General features: G+C 32.4%; 1 protein-coding gene across 2 annotated transcripts in view; it reads right to left on the bottom strand.

The window, feature by feature from the left end:
- The window catches only part of LOC142980659 (uncharacterized), a 369,012-nt gene that overhangs the window by 43,111 nt on the left and 301,268 nt on the right, over positions 1 to 24,633 (bottom strand). The window contains exon 1 of one of the 2 annotated variants that reach the window (XM_076126166.1): positions 24,121 to 24,281. The exons of the other annotated variant lie outside the window; for it this stretch is intronic. The gene's annotated coding sequence lies outside the window, so the exon portion shown is untranslated. Of the gene's footprint in view, positions 1 to 24,120; positions 24,282 to 24,633 lie in introns of those variants that run through there. 2 annotated transcript variants of the gene reach the window in all.

The raw sequence follows: 24,633 nt of genomic DNA on the forward strand, positions 1-24,633 counted from the left end.
TGCGTCATGTCATTTTATCAATTCTCTCACTTTCACAAACACATTTCCATGATTTTTTTATCATGGCGTGATTTGCAGTTTGTATGGACCGAGTATATTATTATAGTTCTGATCGTCAGTCATAGTCATTGTGCAGTCAAAAAATCATTCATTTTATCCTCAACCCCACTTCCTTATAATGATATGTCACAAAAGGCATGCAATACCTTGTATTATTTTAACTGTAGGTACCTCCGCTTGCATGTCGTACAATATCAAAATTCCTTAATAACATCTCTCTCCGTATCACTAGTCACCAAATCAAAATACAACAATAAAATACTTTCAGAGCTAATAACAAAAAAATAATTTATATTAATCTTTAAACAAAAGATAAGACCATTTTTGTTATAACAGCGATTCATTACTCGGCTGTAGAATTAAATTGTGTTAGAAAAGCTCAGTAATGTTCTCTAATTAACGGTGAAACTATTAAGATGGGATGATAGATGGTTTTAATTTGTTTACTCCGTAAATAAAGTTGTACGAGTTAAAGGGGTGAGTCTTGAAAAAACATGGTTCTTCATTTAATCTGGTAACAATTTGACATATTTTTACTAAAAAATCTAATAAAAGAAAAAATAGTGAGCATTTCATGTTCAAAATAAATGAATTAGAACGATCGGTATCTTGTGAAAAATTCCCCTTCTGAAAAACATATACCTACTAAATGCATATTAATAAGATATTTTCATATTTTTTGTCACTTCATCTATTGATAGGTTATCCGAGAGATATAAATAAGCTGTAAATCAGACCCTTAGACAAATATCTCAAATGAAATCACACGCTTTCATAAAGTTTATTTTCCAAAAAAAATACGACAGACTTCAATCAAATATTTATTCATACAGTGAAATATAACATGTGAAATCTTATTATGGTAAAGAACATTTTTATATACGTGTAGTAAGTAAATTTATTTAATACGTCGTATATTATAGAATGTCGAGTAAAAATGTCGATGGCTACAGACTAGATCGGAAACCATCCCGGCTAATTTATGCGCTCAATCTACGCCCCTGGCTATTTGGTGTTAGCACAAGTTATAAGAGTATGAAGATAGAGAGAGGTTTTTTTGTATAAACTACTGTTAGATCACAAACATCGTGTCGATTAATTTGCCTGTTTTAGAATTAAAAGTATGAAAAATATATTTAAATAATAATTGAAGTTTACTTCTTAATGTTCTGTGTAAAGTAAGTATTGATAAAAGCAGTAGTAAACAAGACAGAAGACTGGAATTGCTAAGAACACTTCGCACTCTTTGTTTTACTATTTCCTCTATAGCTTATACCTTGGACTACACACAAGTGATCTCGGTAGGTGCTCGCGTTACCCCACATTTAGCCTAATTACACTGTAATCTATCTGCATACAAGTACTGCCCGCTACCGCTACCGCTCATACTTTTCGACTCATTCCCTCCACAGCTTTTGCTTTGTCCCATACCCCAGTGATCTCGCTGGATGCTCGCGTTACCCCACATTTAGCCCAATTATAGCGTAATCTACCTGCACACTACCCGCACAACAAGTCCTTTCCGCTTCCGCTATCTCCTATACATTTCTACTATTCCCTCTTTAGCTTGCACCTTGCCCTATACACCAGTAATCTCGCTGGATGCTCGCGTTACCCCACATTTAGCCCAATTAGAGCGTAATCTATCTGCACACTACCCGCACAAGTCTTTCCCGCTCCCGCTATCTCCTATACTATTCCCGCTTTAGCTTACAACTTGCCCCATACCCCAGTGATCTCGCTGGATGCTCGCGTTACCCCACATTTAGCCCAATTAGAGCGTAGCCGATCCACAGACGTGTATTTTTACTCGTAAAATATTGCTAATGATATCCTCATTTTTGTTTTAACAATTTATTATTATGTATTGTTCAGTTGTTTATTTTCTCTGTTGAAAATTGCTTTTTCTTTTTATGTAAGTATTTTGTTTTTAATTGAATGTGCAAATTAAAATGTAATACAGATGTTTTTTTTTGTATTCGTATTTGTTGTTGTACATAACACAGAATAATTGTAAGATTCATGTTTTTCTTTTGCTGCGTAATACGAAAAATAATGTTTTGATAATTATAGCGGTTGATACATGCGGTACGTCGTAAGAGTTTAGAAATAATTATCACTTGCTTGATGATTTTTTGATAGAAGTAAACATCGAGTGAAAAACTTGGATCCTTATTTTATAAACAGATTTTCTAAATCAATTCTTTTTTTTATAAATTTAACCTATTAATGTCCCATGTACTGGGCAAGAGTCTCCCGTAATGAGGGAGGGGCTAGGCCTAGAGTCCATTACTAAGGCCATCTGTGTTTTGGAGACTTTGATACCTTTAAAATAACTCTGAGGCATCTATAGGAATAAAAAATCATGCAAACAGTCTAAAAATAAACAAAACAAACCAACATTCGATTTAGACACCGAACATGGCCATTACAATTCAGTTCCCGGACAAGCGATATCTCGTAATCCTTGAAATGTTAATTGGGTTTCAGAATCCTTAGCAAAGTCGTCTTTGTGTCCAAAATGTTGACGTGCCCGTGACTGAGTTTCGTTTAGTGATGCAAACAATGACAAAAACATCGATGGTTTAGATAAAATCATTTTTTTTTAAGACAACTCCTGCACTAAGAATTGCTCTTGTGGCGCTTTACAAACATACAACCAACGGACACAAAGTACAACCAGACCGGAAACAATAATTTGTGGATCGCAAAAATAATTGTCCCGTGTTGGAATCGAATTTACGACCTCCCGAGGCAATGGTATCAGCGTGGTGCCCTAAACCACTGCGCCACGGAGGCAGTCAGAAAAAAGACTAGGTGCATCTCTTTATTGATGGCTGATGATTACAAATAGATAGTGTAGCTTTCAACAGGTAGGCTAGGGGCCGCACGGTCAAAAGTACTAACGCAAGGGCAAATTCGGGCAAGTACATATCTAATATCGACAACCAAACAGCTATCACCAAATTTACTATGAAAGCTAACCTTCACCCGTATGTCACAAGAACTATTTATTTTTCTGTTGCCATTTTTTCCCGTACACGTTACGAACTCCGGGCTACTATTAAAAATTATTCTAAAACATACCTATTAAGAAGGACTAATAGTACTTCGGCCAGCCAGGAACAGATCTAAAGACCTCATGATCACAAGTTTGAGTAACTTCTGTAAACCGTCTATGGTATTATATTATCGATGCGTAGTTTCCCTCCCTAGTGTCGTTTAATTGATAGGTCTTGGTTACTTGGTAGACTTGATCTTTGATATGGTCGGTAAGTTTGACCAATTATAATTGAAATTCTGTTGTATCTCAATAGTGTTCGAGAAATCTGGACTAATGGGAAGTTAGTGATTGATATCGGACATTAAGTCTAATTGCCGGGACGTCCTTTCTTTGGATTTGTGTGACGTTTTATGTGACAATGTTTATTGTTTCACATAGATCTTAAGTTATTTTAACTACTAATCAAATCAAATCAAATCAAAATTGTTTATTTGTCAAACATAGGTATTTTATATATGATCTTACATGTAAATAGTCCGCTATGTTTTGTCATAAATGACATACAAATCTTTAAAATGAAATTATTTTACACATAACATATTAGTAACTTAATTATAATAAATATTATTTTTATATAAACAAATAATTTATGTGTTAACAATGACAATAATGTATTAACTATAGGGTAGGTACAGGTGCCTATACTAGTGACAGTGGTTGATGAATAGAAATTCTTAAGTTTACATCATTTTATCATTTAGAAATTCATCAATGGTGTAATAACATTTATTTAATAAAAAGTCATGAAGCGACTTTTTAAATTTTTTTAGAGGCAACACTTTTATTTGTTCTGGAATTTTATTATAAATTTGAGGAGCAATACCAAAAAAGCTTTTTTTTAGAAGTGAAGTCCTGCACTGTATACTACACAGTTGATTTAAATATTGAGAGCGTATTGGGTTTTTGTTAACTTCTGATTTCTTTTTAAATAAATTTGTGTTAGTTTTTACAAAAAGTGCTGTCTCTAGAATATATAAACATGGTAGAGTTAACAATTTAAGTTTTTTGAACAAAGGAACACAACTGTCTGTTGATTTTAAATTGCACATTGCCCTTAAACATCTTTTCTGCATCTTAAATATTAGCTCTCTATTGGTCGATTGTCCCCAAAAAATGATGCCGTAACGGAGAATAGAGGCAACAAGTCCATGGTATGCTGTAACTAGCGTCTCAGTGTTTACTGTCTTTGAAATTTGAAATAGTAGGTAATGTTAAGCATAGGTTTCGAATAGTACAAATTAAATTGTTAAAGAAAAGAAAAGTATGTTTGCTAAAGATGGCCTAACAGCGTAAAGTATACAAAAGGTATAAAAGTCCTTATCAAACAAAGACTGTGTGTGTGTGTGTGTTTTTTTTACATGATTATGCTTTCTTAACATTAAGTAAAATAGGAACATAATTAACATAATCTATCCCTCTCAAAATTTTCCCATTTACTCGAAAATCCGACCACACTCTTACAAATCACTGACTCAAAGGAATAAACTAAAAATTCTGATTCCAAACAAAGTTATTAAATTTTCTTCTACAACCTCCATATTTATTCCCACATCCTTTAATTCACTAACCATAGAAACAATTAGCGAAAGCGATCTATCTAAAACAAACTAATATAGAGAAAATACTTTAACCCCTTTACCGCTTGCGGTCTTTTGCGATACACGTGCGTTCCCTCAATTAGGTCGGCAGCCGGCGGGTTAATCTTTTATTGACTTTATAAATCCCCACCACTAATTGACTTTGGCTGAACGTTCAATTTACAGTTCATTTTTGTCGGTCTTAAATTGAACGGTCTAGGGTTAGTTCACGTTTGAGTTTATTTTGTTGAGAAATTAATGAATTCGTTTTGTAATTAGTAGCGTCTTAGTTTGTATTAGATAATAATGTAGTCATAAACATTGATTATGTTTTGAATATACAGTTAGCTCAAAATATTCATCCTTCAATGACATTCAAGACACTGAACAGTCATTAAGATAGACTATTATGGGAAATCAATTAGCCATTCGATTATTTGGGATTAGAGTATATACTGTTCATAATAAATAATAATACAAGAATTTAGCACGTAAGAAATAAAATAATGACACATTAGCGACATCTTGTATATTATAGGCCTACATACTCCAATTCTCTAAGTGAGAGTTCTAATGTGTACCTACCCTTGGGTTGGTAGGGGTCCTTTTACAGGTGTTATAAAGTGGTTTTGTGGTACTTATGTCGTTATTCTGAGAATCCAATTGGTTTTTTAGTGGCTTCATTACAGTCATTCTGGTTAGTACCTAGGAATTTTAATTGGTCGGTCTGGTTGAGATTAAACAAGAGCTAATTTCAGTTAGTACGTCCATTTTCGTGTTTAAACAGGTACAGTTTTATGCTCCTTTGAAATTAGCCGCGAAATAACGCGATAGTAGAGCCACTGTCTATCTTGTACGCTATTTCGAAAACCCTCAATTTTATGGGAACCCTTACTGTGTTTAGGGCACTGCTAAATGTTAGTTTCTATGTCACCAGTATTAAAAGGTCAGATAAACCATAGCAAAAGCAGTAATGATATTCTGTTTGTGGAAAAAATCGGTGCACACATACATGATGTTTTTAGCAATGTATATTTCTTCTTTGACTGCAAACAGCAACTTACTAAAACTAGAATTTATGCTTTCCCTTCAAAAGTTAATGAGAACACATTACCTTGATTAAAATAACTCATTCAGCATTAAACTAAAACAGTCGTAACTCAAGAACTTGCAAGTTTCAGTTTCAATAACAAAAATAATGGCATGCATTACTTCGCCCCGTGGCTTCGTTCGCGTGAAATTTCAATTTCGCAGCGCCACTATTTCACAAACTACGCTCGCTCCCCAATAATATACTCGGAAAGTTTCCACTAAATCCGTTAATCCCTTGAATCGTGAAACTTTTACAAACAAACAGGCATTATTTTATTTTTATGCATTAGGATTACTTTATTTTTTATTGACTTGTAAATTATGTCGTGTTTTGTTACTGCAGTTATTTTATTTGGTTCTAAAAACCTTTATTACATATACTCGTTAATACAATACATGGATTTTCGGTGCCATTTCGTCTGGATTTACGCGTCTTCAATAAAACATGTGTTATTCGAGTAATTGTTAATGTCTAATGTTATTCTACTCGTTATTTGTTAGTACCGAATAAAATAAATTACGCTATTGACACGATTTGGGCGTTAAAAGTTTGATCGAGAAAAAGTTTACAAATTATCATTGCATTACAAAATATTTATTAATACATTCATATTTACAAATATAATCCAACCTCACATATTTTGAATGCACAAAATCAGTGACCCGTATTTCGAAATCAAATATTATAATCTGATTAAATAAGTGAGTTTTAGTGTTAAGAGAGCGTACTCAGGTCGACCGACAGGACGACGCCCTGTCGGGCGCCCAAGATACCGCTGGAAGGATGTAGTGGAGGCAGATCTGAGGGAGCTTCAAACCGGGGATTGGCAAGAAGTGGCCAAAGATCGGGCAAAGTGGCGTTCTCTCGTGTCGGAGGCCAAGACACATTTTGGGTCGTTGAGCCAACGGAGTAAGTAAGTAAATAACGAACAAAATAGCTTCAATAATTCTGCTTTATTTTTATAACGGTTAAATAACACGTTGAACGGATGTTAGCATAATAATATAGCTGATTAAAATAGCCGTTATTTATTTACTTGATGTAATGAATGCATGTTTGCGTTTGCACGGTGATCCCGCGGGAGTTTTATGATATTTATGGAATATTATAATATGTGTACTGTTTTATAATATAAATAGCAGTAAATATGAAAAAAAGATGCATATTAGCGTTTTATGTCTCAATTTTCAAAACGATTAGTCATTAAAATGTGACTCTATTTCTTGTTAATATGTTCCTTTAGGAAGAAGCTGTCTTAAACATTTCTTTTGTTGGTTTATTGTTCTGTAAAGTACAAGTAATTTAATAAACTTTACAGATATAGACCAACAAGTTCACGTTTTTAAATACAATATCCACAATTTCCACGTTTAGAACTCAGAAACCACTTTGTATAATAATAATAATATGATGGTTTATTATTATATTGTGTTTTTTCTATTAAATTTTGTTAATGTTTAATAGAAGAGACAATCAAAACTGAACGGTTTTATTTCAGTGAAATGTGTTCCAAGACTTCCTTTCCCCATAAAACTTCAACTCTGCACAGTATCTTATATTAATTCAGTTTAACAACCACATGTACTAAATTTATAGCGGTTTAAAGTCCGGACAAATTAATGTGATTGAGATATATTGCAAGATTAAATACGGCCAATTATTCATGCTATATGTACAACGTTGGCATAAGTCCAAACCAGTCAGTCAAAATAGTCGCACTATTTTTTCTTCACTATTTTAGTGTAGTTTTACGATAGACAGAATAATAAGGAAACTGCTGTTTATTTTATTAAGTTTTACAATAGAATTTCTTTAACGTTATTTATTTGATATAGCAGACGGTTGGAATAGCGTTAATTATTTTTAACATGCTTTTTTATGTGGCTTTATTTTGTTGTTGTCGTACCCTAATTTTTATTTTTGGGTTTGAGAAATATGGGTGAGCTATATATATTATTTTAAATAATTTTGTTATTCATTAGCCTTATTATTTGTTTCGTAAGATTTTATTTTTCTTGTTTATTGTGTGCCATCTATTTCGTTAACCTACTTCATTGTAATTATTTTGTTTGAAATATAACATTTATTAACTGAATATCTGGGTTATAAGTGTCATTCATATTTTATTGTGGTTTTTACGGTCTAATTTTCCGAATAATGTTTAATTATGTTTCATTATTTTGGACGCCCAATTCTCTACACTAACATTGAAATTGCTTATCGAAATATATACCCAATTATGATATTTAATGTCATCTTAAAATCAAACCTAGAAATATTTTATAGTATCTTCAAATGAATAAGGTTTTTTTTTTACTACAGTTTCATATGAAAAGATTCAATCAAAGTTTTTCTCTCAAACAAGAACCAGTGGGTAACAAAAAACGAACAAATACTCTTTACAATCAAGATTTCAAAATTAAATTATTGAACAACCTTTTATAACAAAGCAAGTTTATTTTTCATACAAATGCAAAAAAATATTGCTGAAAAAATATCGAGACCTGAAAAAGCTCAATGTAGTAATTAAATATTTTTTCTCATATTAAAAATATTCCACAGTCCAGAAACGTTGTCGAAATTCTACCTTTGTAAGATTTTAATTAACAGACCTCTTGTGTTCTGGGGAAAAAAATAATTAGTAGTTTGTACAATGAAGATAATTGCGCGTGTTTTAAACTTTAAGAAAAAATAGGGTTTCTTTTTTTGCTGAAAGTACGGTGAACAAAAATACTTGTTGTTATGTAATTAAACTTTTTCTTAATATACCGACTATTTATAAGTTAACGAGGTATACTATATTTCTATTAAAAATATGAGTAATTTGACAAATTAATTTTAAAATGTGTTCACACTTTTTTTAACATTATACATTTATTAAAATTGTCCATGTCCAAGAACGTACACACATCTTCTGAAACTTTAACTCCATCAATTAATTTATGGATCATTGCTCTTAGTAACAACATGAGAGAAAGCAGTTAGTGACTTAATATTTAACGTTTGTGCCGGCGGCTTACATCTCCGCCAACAATGGATAGTGTTTAGAATTAATACTATCATATAATTTACAACTTACTACACGTTTCAAACTACCTTAGTTCTATAAAAAAAAAACTAAGCTAGCGTAAATTTTCTCCTGCGACCTTCGTCTTTGTAGGCCCTTGTCCTCACAGATATCAGTCACAATGCTTGAAATGTGCGTGGGATTTAAACAACCTACACATAGTCCTTTATTTATCACTGAATAACCAAACAAAGAAAATCTCGAACCATAAATTGTCTCTCACGATTGAACAAGGCACATAATAAGTCCCCTGGCGGAGGCAAAAAACGCATTACATCCCTTTATTACTTAATAATGTCTTATTTTGATGATAAATTTGTCTAAAGTTCATATAAATTGCAGTGTGCTTTGAGTTATGAAGACGTTTAGTGTTTTGTTTAATTTGTAAAGTGACTCTTGGGGAATGAAGCATTTTAGGATGTTATATTTTTCGAATTGATAGGAGTAGGTGTTTCAATATTCTGAGTGTCTAGCCAAATATAAATAAAAAAACTACCATGTACATTTTATTCATGTTAATGCTATGCTCAAAACTTCTTGGACTACAAACGCAGAGAAAACTTATTTAATTCATAAAAGATGTAGCAATTTTCCGCCCCTATCAACTATCTATTATTTTTGAAAAACTGATCAGCAGCAATTCACAGAAACTATTTTCTTCCTTGAATGTTAAATGCCAACTGCTCGCCAGTCGTTAGTACCAATTGTAAGAAACTGCGTTACAGGTGAATAGAAAAACGAGCAATACAAAATTTTATCATAATACACCAAGCAGTACACGAATCCTTATCACTTAAAACGAAGGAACTCAATTTCCCAGTTCAATAGAATATTAAACAAAATTATTAATGGTTCCTGCCTTTGTCTCCTTCCAATGAAATTTCTAATAAGAATGAAAAAAGTACTGTTTCAATAATAACCGTGGCTTTTTTAAGAACTGTTTATTTTGTATATAGAAACGTTCTAAATTATTTTAGGATGAAATTAGGCGTTTCATTTTGTTCTTATATTCCTGTCAGATCATTGCGTATTATATAGTGTCGAAGTCTTTTTCTGTCTGAGATTTAATGTTATATAAAGGTTGTTACTGTATTACTCTATTTTCTTACTGGCATAGGAGTATCATTTAAATATTACACTGAGGGAGCTTGAATTATGCCCGAGCATTCATCAATAATTTATTCTCGATTAGTTACCAATAGCGAAGCAATAAGCGAAGTAGTTAGCCTTTCTTACAACTATGTTGGAGTCGGCTTTCAATCTCAACGGTTGCGATGGAGAGACTGCCCATTGGTCGTCGCATCGACAACCTGGGTTATTTAGTAATGATAAAATTCATTCAGAGTTCTATAGTACAAATCAGGCATTACGAAAAACATATTGTGTGAAAATAAAAGTATTAACTGTTTCGTATATGTGTATCAGTAGAAGTTTTATTGTTTGTTGTACGGTTTGAATGGTAATAGTTTTTTGATAACTTTCTGCGTTTGTTTTCAGATTGACTTACACTACTAAAGTTTTACAGAACATTTTGTTGCTTCATTTTATATTTATTTGTTTTATTCCCCACAAAAAAAGCCGTAGTTTAGAATTACTTTTATGATATACTCATTTGTAACTCACGTTTGTTTATTCCCTACCAAATAACCCTTACTATACAAGCTCTTGTATTCCACCAGCGAGCTAATCAATCATCCCTGCAAACACCAAGCCACACCCATCACAATATCCCTTCAAATATTTGACATAATCCCGACACAGTTTTACGAGTTTATCAAATATTTACACGAAAAAGGTGATCAAAAGTTCACAACAAGGGTACGGATATTTCCCCTTTACAATCTCAAAGAAGTTTAAATCTGAAATTTGCACGTCTAGCGCAAAAAAGGCGTAAGTACGAATACGTAGATTTTATGTTAGGTACAATTTCGAATACAAGTAGCTATAGTATAGTTGTATTCTATGGGAAATATAAATTTGTACCTAAAAACTCTTTGTGGCGTCACAAAACTTTAATATTTGGTCCTAAAGAAGACTTTTAACCAACATAGTAAACCACATAGCATAAAAATATATCTAATCTAACAACGCTTTATAATTTTTTTCGTATAAGAGTTTGTATAACACAATACTAAAGAAACAGAATCATGAAAGATTCTGCTAATACATTTTTTTTGTCTATATAAAAGTGAGACTATTCTACTTACACCTTTATTCCCCTGGGTGTTCAAATTAGAGGTGATGTCACAAGGTTGGTCGAAAACTTTAGTAATTAATCATGGCGAATGTGGGTTTTATTGCGCCTCAGTTTATTGGTGCGTAAAGTGATATGGTTAATATGGTTATTTTTGGTAGCTTTTAGTCGGTTTTTTAGTACCGAAGGCCTTGAAATTGGTGCCATGGTTACTGTAGTTAAAATGCTAGTGCGTTCTATTTATAACACGATCGTTTACTCAAGCGGTAGTTAAAGATAGGTAGCTTGCTCGTTTCTTCTGGTAATACATTTTAACATTTTCGTTTCATATTTGATGTAAAGCGCGTAGACAAAAATGATCGTCTCATGATATACACAATCTACATTCTCGATACAATAAACTTTTTTTTTCTTTTGAATTAACGATCGTTTCATTTTTATAAAGAATTATGCACTTTCGCGTTGCATGTTTATTATTGAATACGAGAGTTAAATTTAATGGCTTAATGACTTAGTTCGCACGTTTGAAATGGCCCGAGTATAGGTGGTGTCACCCGCGCTGACACGTCAGGAATTCTAATTTTACATCCATGACTCGGACAACTTGTTATAAGTGTAAATGTAAACGCCAATCAATCCAACGTAAATTTCATGCAAAAACAAACGCATGAGAGTTCAAAAGTTATAAATAATTTGTTTTATACTACCGTGAATCAACAATGTATATTTTTTATCGCCTCTAGTTGACAATTACACTGGCACGTGGCAGTGCTTGACCCATATTTCAGGTTTCGTGTTTCAAACCGTCCCTATTTAAAAAAATACTGTTATCGAGTGCGTTCAAAGCATAATGTTATTTAATTATTTTCAAGGAAACGTTCTTAACCTCTGATAATTTAGATCAAGAAAGGTATATTTACGTAAATATGGAAATTGTAAGAATATAATTGGCGAATGACCACAGTAATTGGTCACTTGAGAGTTAAGATTTTAATTTAAGAATGTTAATGAGCTATTAGGGAAAATGGAGAGGTTTTTAGAAATGAATACATTTTTTTTCCTCAAAATAATATTAGGTACGATATGAGAATGAATTAAAATGAAAGTGTATGTGTCCAATTATGGTACATACACACATACACAAAATCAGTCCTTTTTCTAATGTAAGTACATATAAGTATAGTACGTAGTCTACGTATAGCACGTTAAATCTAGCTTTTGTATATAATATACAGGTAAATAGTACCGTTTGAAAGCCTACCATATATAAATTTTGGCTTTACTTTGTTTAAGTTCGGAACGCCTCGGGAACTCGTCAGTCCTTCGTGAGTTAAAGTAACTTCGCTGAGTCTGTTGCTGTGTAGTTATATTATAACTTTAACTAACTAACCAGTGTGGTTTGATCAAGTATAATTTGATAAATAAAAGATATCAAAGACACAGATAATGGGGGCATTTTGCTGTACATTGTTCTCTCGCCTAGAATATAGTGATTAACACGTTACGTCAAAGCAGCAATGTACTGAATAGTGACCATCAATTTGACGTAGGTTCACTAGTTATCAATTGATACGTGATAAACCCGCATATCGGTGATGTCTTGCAAAGAGGTCAGGTGCGTAGTACTCGTACCCGGCGATCCTGTATTACAAGATGTATGGATGTCAATGAAGCAAAGAAATTTTGTAAGTTGTACAAAGTGGCGTTCTCTAGTCTCTGCGTACCCCTATGGAAAAAAGGCGTGATTTTATGTATACATGGATGTATTTATGCAAAAGATATCAAATTACAGGAAGAAGTTGTACACATTTTGAAGTCGTGATTTTTGAAAATTATGTTCATAAAAGTTTATGTCTGAATCAGGAGTTACCTACAAAATCTAAAGACAATCTGTTTACCAGTTCATCCGTGCAACTTTAACAAATAACCTTTGGATTTATCTAGTAGGTAGCAAAAATATAGGAATCGTACCATATTTCAGTATCTTATAGCCTAGTTACCTCCCTCAAAAAGAACATGACGTTTCGTGAGCTTGTCTTATTTGTATATGTTGCTGTATAAGCAGCCACAAAATACCTCGAAAATATTTGTTCCTGGAATCCATTTATATCGCAAAATTACCATAAAACAACATCATCTATAACAATGTTTCACTTATACCATAAAAATATCATTTTCCTCACGTTTCTTAGAAACCACTAACGGTGTACAAAGGCTGATAAAGTTCCTTATAAAATCCGTAAAACGACTGCCTTATTAAACCTTAAGCGATGAGAACCTAGTAACGGTTTTATGGCGAAAGAAAATTATGTTAAGGTATGTTTACACTGTGAGCTTTAAAGCGTAACAATCGGCCGCCTAAAGAATTCGTATGAAAGCATTTCAATTTTCAACTAAGTTCAGTAGTAAAACGTTCTCGAAGTCGCTAAGACTTTTGATAAGTTTTTGTTATCAAATACGAATTGCTTTTTTGCGAAATGTATGAAAATTTACAATCTAATGACAATATACTTAATACCCTGCTCACATAAAACGCTAATGATTAATGTCTAGAACTTATAAAAGTATTTTTACCACCTATTGTTTAAAAAACAATTCGGTTCGTTCACAAACAGTTGTAAAACACGTCATACTCGGACCGTCAAATCATGCTCGGTACCAAAACGTTAGCTAGGTACCTAATTTACTCTACCACAGCCTGTGTAAACGTGCCTTAAAGTATTTGAAAAAAGCCTTATATTAGGCCTCAATTACGATGTTTCATCCCATAATCAAGTTATTGTTGGTTTCGCGGCTATAAAAGTGAAAAAATTACAGGGAAAAGTGAAAAAAAACTTGAATAAAACGGTTATTTCGTTCGCTTTGTGGTAATGAAACTTTACGTGGAAGACTTACAGGGTGTTAAAAGAGTATAAAATTGAGTGCGTTCACAAATTAAGTGTGAAAAGTTTAACTTTACCTTTATTGGCTGTTGGAGTTTACAATTTTATTAGTTTTATATATCTCGCAAAAGGCTTGCACGAATTCGAAATGAATGTTAACACTCTCGCACATTCAGCTTCCAATAAATAGACGTGTTTTTGGCTTATTCATATAAAATATTGTTATAAATACAATGCAGGGTACGTCATGGTATGGTTGCCTACGTCACATGGTATATTCTTCATAACTTATTTTCGTATTTTAAATATTTATAAGTATTGAAAAAAAGGAATCCTGAGAAGAAAAAAGAAGAAAAATACAGAACCCTCCTCTTCAATGGTGTAAAAGAACGATCTTTGAAAAGCTATCAAATTCATATCCCATAGTCAATTCACCCATTTAACCTTATCTTAAGGCGAGAGCAGAGTTCCTTTATGACGTCACTCTTCGTTATTACCCGTCATGCTCGTACGTCATGCTCGGTGCTCAAAACTCGACAGTTCCTGTACATAAGTTTGTTTTGAAGTCGACTGGGCACTTGCAAGAGAATAGTTATAGTTTCAAAAGGTAACAAGTGTAGAGGAAATTTTTGACATTTACGACTTATTGTCATGTTCATGCAAGTGAACGTTTGAGTATCATTTTAATTACTTAAATATAAAAATATATCCTGTGTTATGTATGTATTTGAAAGCACTATTGGCTAGACGTGAAAATGGAAGGTGAACCTAAGCAATAATCGAATGGGCGAAGGTCACAAGAAAGACCCCCAACTGAATAGTCGGATGACATCTTTAAATGTGTAGGGCTGCAATGAATGAGACTAGCGCCGGACCGTATAAAGTGGCGTGCTGAGGGGGAGGCCTATATTCAACAGTGGGTGGAAACGGGCTGAATAGATAAATACATAGAATGTCTGGCATTAAATTCCACAACGTTGAAATGTAATAATTAAAGATAATTATCAGTAATTACTAATTATACATAAACAATTGGCATTTAATTAATTTGAAAACCATGTTTATTAACGTATTGCCAAATTACGCGGTTTTAGTGGTTAATAAAATAGACGTAATTAATGAAATTAAATTGAAATATTTCAAACATCACGATATGATTCAATTTGTATGACTGTTAATTTGTAAAAGTATGCAATTTTGGTTTTAAAATCGCAGTGTTATAATTATTTATTATATAATTATGTTAAAAAGTATACATTTTCAAAATTGTTGCAGTTTTTTTTAGTTCCACGACACCAATCCAGATAAATCACGAGGCTGATATTTAAATTAATGTCACTATACATTTTAACCTTTAACCTAACTTTTAGCCTAAAAACACATAAAATTCGTTCCGAAATCGTATACCAGTAACAAAAGCGTGACTTACAAAACCTCTTCCATGAAAACAAACTGAAAAATTCATAATCATGAAATATGTACGTTACACGAATGAATTGGCTGTCACTTTGCCGCAGCAACGCATAATATTTGCACACAACAATTTGCATATGGCCGACGCAATCGTAAAAATGGTTGATTCACTTAATTTCGTTTAAACTGAACACCTGTTCGCGATAAAATTACTATTGGGCTACCATAGTGGTTATAGGGCTTTAATCGTGGGGTAATACTTTTAAAGATACTTATTTTTTAAGATCTAGTTGGCATTAACTTTAACGGTAATTTTAGGCTACGATTGAAGCTTATGAAAGATAGAGCTTATAATTCCTGCGTGCAAAAAGAATACCTTAGTGTATAAAGATTACAGTCATGAAATTTCCTGTCAAACACATATTTGGTGTGATAACTCTAAAAAAATGGAAACATTAAGAAGTAAAACTTGTTTTAGGGAACAATCAATGATGTTATAAACATATTTTTAAATGTCTATATAGGGAAAACAAGTAATCCCTGATCGAAATACTAACTTCAACATTCTCTCAAAAGGCACAACATCTAAAATTCGCACACCAGCCCCTCACCTAAATCCTTACATTTTTCATTAAACCAGAACACCGCAGTACAACGGCCTGAACCTACAGATATTAAGAAAATTTTGGACAAATGTTGGCCCCAACTCCGTTAATAGGCATTTGTGAAGCGCCAAACCGAACGATTGGCCGTAACGAAGTGTACGCCAACACGAATACGCTCAGTAATCTGACAAACTGAATTAATATGGAAAATTTTATTATAAACCCTTGTTGCTTGAATTTTGTAGAGGATTTCTGTTTAAATTACCTCTGGTGTATGGATTTTGATTTGAAATAAAAATATTTTGGAGGGTGCTTGAATTTTTTTCACTTTATCTGTATTGAAAACTAAATTGCCTGAATTCGAGATAGAATACCATTGTATCTATAGATAGGTTTTCCAATTTGAAGTCTTTAGAAGTCTTACGCGTTTCACTCATGCAAAAATCTTAAGCCATGCCAATTTTTTATTCAAACTTTACCCAAATTTTTTTTGCACTTTACTTACGTATCCCACTGGTGATCAAAGCATGCATAGAACATTATTTCATGTAATGAAATTGGAAAGTAGCGTAGAAGCATGTTATTCTACATGTACAGTCGGTGTTATCGACCAGAGTGTTTGACATTTGAAACTTACTTGAAGAAAGTAGCTCTAGCGTATATGTATACTCTAGCGGCACTGATCACTTCCCATATAACATTTCTCGAAAGTATATTTTTCTAATTTTCGAGAAATAATAAATATTTTATAACTATAGGATCACCACCGCTATTGACCCACTCTTAATACACACTTTTTCATTATGAGCATCCAGTTTTACGTCTAAAATTAAACAAAGAAGATAATTATCACTGTTTCCATACATCTTAAACATAATTCCTGCATTTCTAATTACCAAGTTGCCTCACAATTATTACAATGTCAGAACCTATTTACCTGTGTTCATACAACGAACAATTTACTAAACTTGTTCACCGTTGAAACTTGCGTGCACTTACGAATAAGCGCTTTCCATTATTATAACTTAAGCAACTAGAGTTAGACTGATGGAATCCTGTTCATGTAACAATATGTAATATGTACATAAATACAGTAGTTTAAGAGGATGAATGTATGTTATACAGTCACGCAGTAACTACTGGGTGGATTTTGATGAAATTTGACGCATATGTTAGTTAGTTTATTTGTCTTTGGCCTTTACGGTATGTAAAAAAGACGAGATTTTATGAATGTATACATATTTGGGTTTATAATCTAAATCACAACAAATAGGACACTTTACACACCGAGAAATCGTTTCACGCGGATAAAGTCACAGGCAGGAGCTAGTAGAATATAAATATTTTACCTCTAGCACAGAAGATAAGCAGAGTCCTTTATAGAAAGTTGAGGTCATAGATCTCTATAATTCAGAGACTAAAGCCGTTGATCTTATGCGTGACCTTTCACCGGTCGGGTCAGTTACCATACTTCCTTGCCATACTAGCGGGTTCCTACAGTGTTGGAGTGAAGAATATCTTTCAAACATCAATACTAAACAAAACTTTTTTTGTCTTAATTTGACTGCCTCCGTGGCGCAGTTCCTACACAGGACAATTATTTGTGCGATCCACAAATAATTGTTTCAGGTCTAGTTGTGCTCTGGTCCGTTGTTTGTATGTTTGTATAAGTCCACAAGAGCAATTCCTTGTGCGGGAGTTGTCTTTAAAAAAAGAGAATATTGATATAAGGAAGGAAAAATACTTATTATGCAACAATTTTTAGGTTAAAGTTTTTTGGTATCGCCGTGTGTTGTACATGCGATTCCCATCCGAAACAAATGTCTGATACACTAGATATAGTACCAAAAAGCAGGATTTACGAACGTGCCTCTGCGATTTAGCGACAAAAATCAAAAACACTATGCCTGACCTGAATCCGAAGGAGATCTCCTGATAAAAATATCTACATAAAAGTAATCTTCAAATTAAAACCTTGTTAAGCATTGAATACTTATTATGTTTAAGGCTCTATTTTATTAAAATTAATTTAAAGAAAAGTTTTTTCTCGCTAGTTAAACGGCCTACGATAGTAAAAATTGCAACCAAATAGAAACAAATTAATCCACACTCATCGTAACAACTTTCAGAAAACAAATCTGCAATCAGAATCCAGTCCAAAATATACACATTTCAGAGATTAAACCAGTTTGAAATTGCTTCAAAATTATTTTAACAAACCCACAACCATTATGTGGCCCCTAACAGATCGTGAAAAAAGCCAAATATTTGAACGGGTCTCTAATAGGGTATTTCAAGTGCTAAAACGAATAGCCTATAACGAATAGTCGTTGCAAAGCTCCAAAATACTGTCCGAAACGTGAAAATCTGTGTTCTGATTTTCGATTGGAAAGTTCAGCTTTTAAATGTCTGATAGACGTGTCAGTTCGAAATGGAAAAATATTGCGAACGATTTAATCACTGTATGGCAATCACTGGGATGCTTACGATTGTTGAATAAATTTTCTGTTGATGTTTTTGAGTAATATTTTTAATCCTAAGTAACGGAACATGGCACAGGACAGACCTCACTAACTGACAGCATACAGGTTAAATGAACCTTTATCACTTTTTCTTCACCGATTAAGATCATTTGGTTTTCAAAACTTACTTTAAAATTAGCGTACCTAAGTGTTTAATCCTCAATTTACGTGTAAAACATTTGCTGATACCGCTTGGCAATTATCAAAATGGTACTAAGTCCTCAAATATTTTGAACTAGGTCATAGCGAAAGCTAATATTTTTCCATTTATCAGAAGATGGTAAATCATCAATTCGTTTTAATAGATTAAACTTATCCGCTGAGATATTACGGGTATCTTTAATAGGAAGATTGAACTTTATTGATATAAGAAGGCTCATAATGATTGTTTTTTTAATTGCGTTGAATAATTAAAATGGAATTCCCTTCATTTTGTTTGAATAGGAAATTAATTTGGATTTCTTTGACTTTGTTCATTTTAATGTAGGCTATTTCTTCATTTAGCCTCATTAAGTTAGTTTATTCTATTATCATTATCTAGCATCTTTGAAGACATTTAAGTCTCGTTAAGAAAAATACTGTTTTGTTTGACTGTCTGTGTAGGCATTCGCATATAAGGCTATTTATTCATTATTATATTTGCCCAAATCAGCTAAAATGCGTATTTTGGATGGTATATTTTATGACTTAATTAACTCCATTTAAAAAAAATGCATAGCATAATATAGTCGTTAGCCTGCCTATTATTGTCACGACATAAAAAAAATGTAGCATCGCCAGATTAGGACCCACATTGTTTATAACAATCGACCATTTTACATACGAATAATATAGCATGATTAAATAGTCTTGAATAGCTATTACATTGATTTGGATACAATATGGCGGGATAATAGATTTTGACCCTAAGAACGTCATTTTTAACAAAACAGAAACATAGTACCTTAGCTTTAGTATAACAAAATGAAATTAGCATCTTCAAAGCTATTCCATCACACATTCCTATTTACTAACGTTAGGTTATTGAATAATAAATTTCACATTAATTACCTAGGAACGAACCTCTAAATCATATCCCAGGAGGCTCGTAACGACGATAACGTACGAATGATATATAGTACATAGTACATAAGGCTATGTAAACTGTTTAATTACATAACCTTGGCGGTTAAGTATATAGTGGTTGGGTAATGTTTGAGAAAGTAATGACCTGTTTGTTATAAGTTCATGGCAAAGTTGGTGTACGTGGTGTCTAAAGCTCTCGTGGGTCATGGGTTCGATGCTCACAGAGATCCAATATAAGTCCGATAAAGAAAATTAAGTACGGTTTACAAATCGAGGGAGGTATAAGGTGAAAGTTGCATTAGATTGATTCGTAGTACAAGGATTTTCCAATAATGGTGATAATTTTTAGGTTTCATAATACTTTAATTTGCATGTGCCTGTTTCCACGAAATAAAAATGCTACATAGCATAAAATTTCCTTACTTTTCAACCCCGTAAGAGTAGAATTAAGGGAAAAAAAGGAACTAGCCTGATTCCGGGTCTTTAACTATATAATATGGTTGATTTCATAAATATCGGGTCGGCACTTTGGTTGTAATGATGAATTTAACCGAATGGCGGACAGACAGACTCTAGCATTAATAATACTACTATGAATTTACAGACTCAGTGCCTTAGGGCCTTAGTGAATTAATTTATATCTCAATTCCCCGTGATAAATAAGTAGTCTAATACCACTGCTTGAAACATAGCAGTTTTCATAACAAACTCCATATTTTATTTTCAAAATTACATCCAAAGTTCTACGGGCCCCTGAAGGCCATAGATAAGTATGTAAATACGTTGAGGAAAAAATGCTAAATGAGGTGAAATCCCACTGTGGTGTTAATAATACTAAGATACGGGGAAAGTAAGGTTAACGCCAGTCATGGAAAATGTATGATAATGCTCTTTATTATTTCTTTCTCAAGGTCAGCAGAATTATAAAATACTTGCTTTTACCCGCGACTTCGTCCGCCACCTGAATATTCCCATGGGTATACGTCATTTTCCTGGGGTAAAAAGTAGCCTATATTCTTTTTCGGGTATCAAAAAATCTTCATACCAAATTTCATGCAAATTGGTTCAGTAGTTTAGGTGTGATTGAGTAACAGACAGACAGATAGAGTTACTTTCGCATTTATAATATTAAGTATGGATATATAAAGTCTTTTTTTAAGGCAACTCCCGCACTAAGAATTGTTTTTGTGTCGCAAAGACTTCTACAGACATGCAAACAACGGACACAAAATACAACTAGACCCGAAACAACTATTTGTGGATCACATAAAAAAATGCGTTTATAATATTTTTATGGAGTTTGTATGTTCATTAGTAATTCTTGAAGAGATGCAAAGTACAAATCCCCAATTAGTCAGCATGAATGAGTCACGTGCTTTCCTACTGTACCCGTGCCCAACAGTGAGACAGTTATCGGTATATTTATTGTGTTTCAGCCATTTTACAAATACTGGATGTAGATTTAATTTGATACAACAAAGAATAAATAAACCTTATTTGCCGAATGTTGGAATCCGGACAACATACCTTTGGTTATCTGGCTGTTCCTAGAACATCGGTTTTAAATATCACTCGCTTTATTTGTTAAATGAAAACATTGTTACGTAACCTAAATACTGGGAAGTAGTGAAAAATACATACCTACAAAACATCACTGTTATAGTTGTGAACAGGCAGGAGTGTATAGAATACGTAACGGACGTAACTTTCGTGCCATTTAATAGGTGGTCAACCAATTGATAATTACCGAAAACGTCACCAAACTCTGGATGTCTTCTTATTGAGGAAACTTAGGTCTTACATCTCTGCTTATGACTTTTCATAAGAACGCCAAGGGATTAAACAGACATGAAAATAATGACTTAAACAAATCCCAATTTAAATAACACAAATAATTCAACTATAGGATTCATATAAAATTATTATTTAAAGGATTTATTTAATGTATAGTTTAAATAATTAATAATATTTATAAAGAGCAGAGATATTAGTATAATTCATTTCATATTATAAATAAATAATACTATAGGATTAATGTAATTAATTTCCCAAAAGCTACAATCCTATACACATAAATAGATACATACAAACATTCATGCACACTTACATCCATACACACATACATACATACATAATACTGTTCAAAATCCTATTTGTAAATCAAACCAATAATTTAGTAATTCGATACATCGATAATCCGTTTGATGTTTGCAGTTCACGGCTAATGATTACTGGTTTATAATAATACGCTATTAATATGTATTTAAAATGTATATTCTATTGTCATTTAATATTTACTTTAGAATAATAATGTGGAATTATTAAAATATATTTAACGAATGTCAATGGTTAAATAAATACGTATGAAATACGTCAACCCATATTACAAAATTAGTAACGTTTAGTATTTTAGTTAACTTTTTTCGATAAATACAAATATTTCTTCAGTTCTAAATCTTTGTGCTCACATTTTTGATCTTTGAGGTGAAGTACTATTTTAACAAGTTTTTAATATTTTTAAACAAAGTTTGCATGACTCTTTATTTGACACGACCTTTCATGTATATCAATGTAATATTTTCAATACAATAAGTGGTAAAAGTTGATAACTTCTGTATTTAATAATATTTATTATTTATTTTAGTAATATTTATTGTAGCTTCTGATAGAGTATGTTGGGCAAGACGATTTAATTCATAAAAAACTTTATATTACTCACTTTTAAATCCTCCATCAATGTTTCCTTAATACCTCAAGACTTTAACATACATAATATATAATTTGTAAAGAACATTAACAACAATAATTTATAACGTTATAACAGCTATTTTTATTAAGCAGCTAAATATAACATAACAGCTTTATATTCGTTGCTAGTTAACACATAATAAAATATGTAACATACCGATCCCTAAAGTTGTAAATTTGAACAAAATAGCCAGTTAACTGTTGGGTATTTTTAAACCACACGCTCTTTAGAATATAAGGATATTTTCGTCTTAGTTTGTTTTAGTTGAGACTGTATTTAATTAAATATGTAGAAGTAGAATAAGTGTATCTATAATGCTATTCATTGGCATATAATATTTATCTAAATAAAACAAGATGGTCGTAATGGTATAAATTGTAATTATTCTTGATTGAAATATTTGTTCCTACAATTAATTTTGTAATAATTTATTATATTATATTTCTATGTTTTGCACTTTACTTTTAATTATTTTTTAATTTATACAAATTGTTAATATCATTGTACGCTTTGTATAAATATTATCAAAAAAATCTTAAATTAGGAAAAGTATTTTTTTTAATTACGATGTAATTTTAAATCTTCAAGTACCATTAATATATATTTAAAATGTTAAAATTATATAATTATTTCAATGTACAAGTATACTTTTTTAACTTAAATACCTTTTAAATAAAATAAACAGCTTAATATATTGTTCATACTTATTAGTCTTGAATTGTGCAAATATCTCGGAAAACAACAGTGTTATCTACTAAACAGCTATGTAGACATAAACAGCCCTAGAGCTCCCATGTTGTATCTAGAAGCAAATTAATCCCCCAATCAAGGTAAGCACCTTGTCTAAACCTGTGTTGGCTTCAATTTGGTTTGGACACAATGTTACGATACATTGTCATGTAGATCACGAAGCATTTTCTATATAATGTATATAAGAATATAGACAGCAGTATGTATGCACGAGTATCTATTTATATAATACGAGTAGGTTGGGTAGTACATTATGACACAACCTGTTTAAAAGTATATTTCATTTTAATTATAATATACAATAGTATGTAGAGTACAAAACGATCAAATATAATATTATATTATTCATAATGTGAAAATTACATGTGGAAAAAAGCCTTAATTGAAAGATATTCATCTCTAAAATTAACCTTAATAAGGAAACGAACCTACATACCAGGTACACATTCCACCGACGAACAATTCTTTAATATTAAAATAATTTATAACTCGCCAACTCTCTCACTGAGGGAAATGTAATTTGAATAAATACAGCTCCCTAGGTTTCGGAACGAGAATACCGAAATATCTCCAAGAAAATGGGACAAACCCTTCTTTACACAAATATTTTTGAAGCAAATCTTATTTAAGGTTTCATTTGATTACGAAAGGAATATAGATTAACATATTTTCTAATAAAATATCTCGCTTCTGTCATTCCTCTTTACATAATATTCCAAAGATAAATTCTCCCTTTTATTGTTTATCGAGCTATCAAAATGAACGTCAAGTATTATTTTAATGGGCTTGTTCATTAAGAAAATGTGCTCAACAGGCTCAGTCAACGATTTTTATCGCTAAGATCTTACGCGAACAAACGTAAGGAAACGTCAAGAATTAATATTTTCCGAACAGAACGTAAGCACGTTCTCGTTTGAATTACAAAGGGAATTATTTTCAATAAGCCTATTGTGATAATACCGAATTTTCAACGCAAATATTTGAAGTGTTCATTTACAACCAGTTTAAACACCGTTTAATTGTTTATAAAATCACCGATGCATTTAAATATAAACAATGTGGTATTAAATGGGACTCACCATGGAAGGAACCGTCGATTCCTTTAGAGATACGCAACACAGATCTCCATATCAATCCACAGTCACAATCACGCACACACGTCACACGTAACATAAAATTTTCAAACGTTCACGAGTCGTTGCGGTGTTTGTCGAGACAGCGCGCGGTCGCCTCTCGCGGCATCCAGCGAGCTTATGGCAGCGAGTTTGCGTGGACCGTGCCTCCCCCTCCCAACCCTGCACATACCATCATTTTTCTCCGGTCCACCACCATAAAAACATTTCGCGAGTTCGCCAACGTATTGCGCAATGCATTAATCCCAGAAAATATAAACAGGTGATTATATTTTTACAACAATTTGGTGCGCTGCTGTAAATTATGAAGGAAATAGGCGTAATTAAGCTCGTTTTACGCTAAATCCGTTCCGAGTCAGGAATAGGCGAGGAATGTTTTAATGTTTAATTAAAAGGATTGTCACGGGAGAGGATTTAACGAAACGTGATAAAAATACTAATCAATTTGAATGCGTGCCG

Source organism: Anticarsia gemmatalis, chromosome 18, assembly GCF_050436995.1.
Source record: "Anticarsia gemmatalis isolate Benzon Research Colony breed Stoneville strain chromosome 18, ilAntGemm2 primary, whole genome shotgun sequence".
In the NCBI taxonomy this organism is placed as follows: Eukaryota; Metazoa; Arthropoda; class Insecta; order Lepidoptera; family Erebidae; genus Anticarsia; species Anticarsia gemmatalis.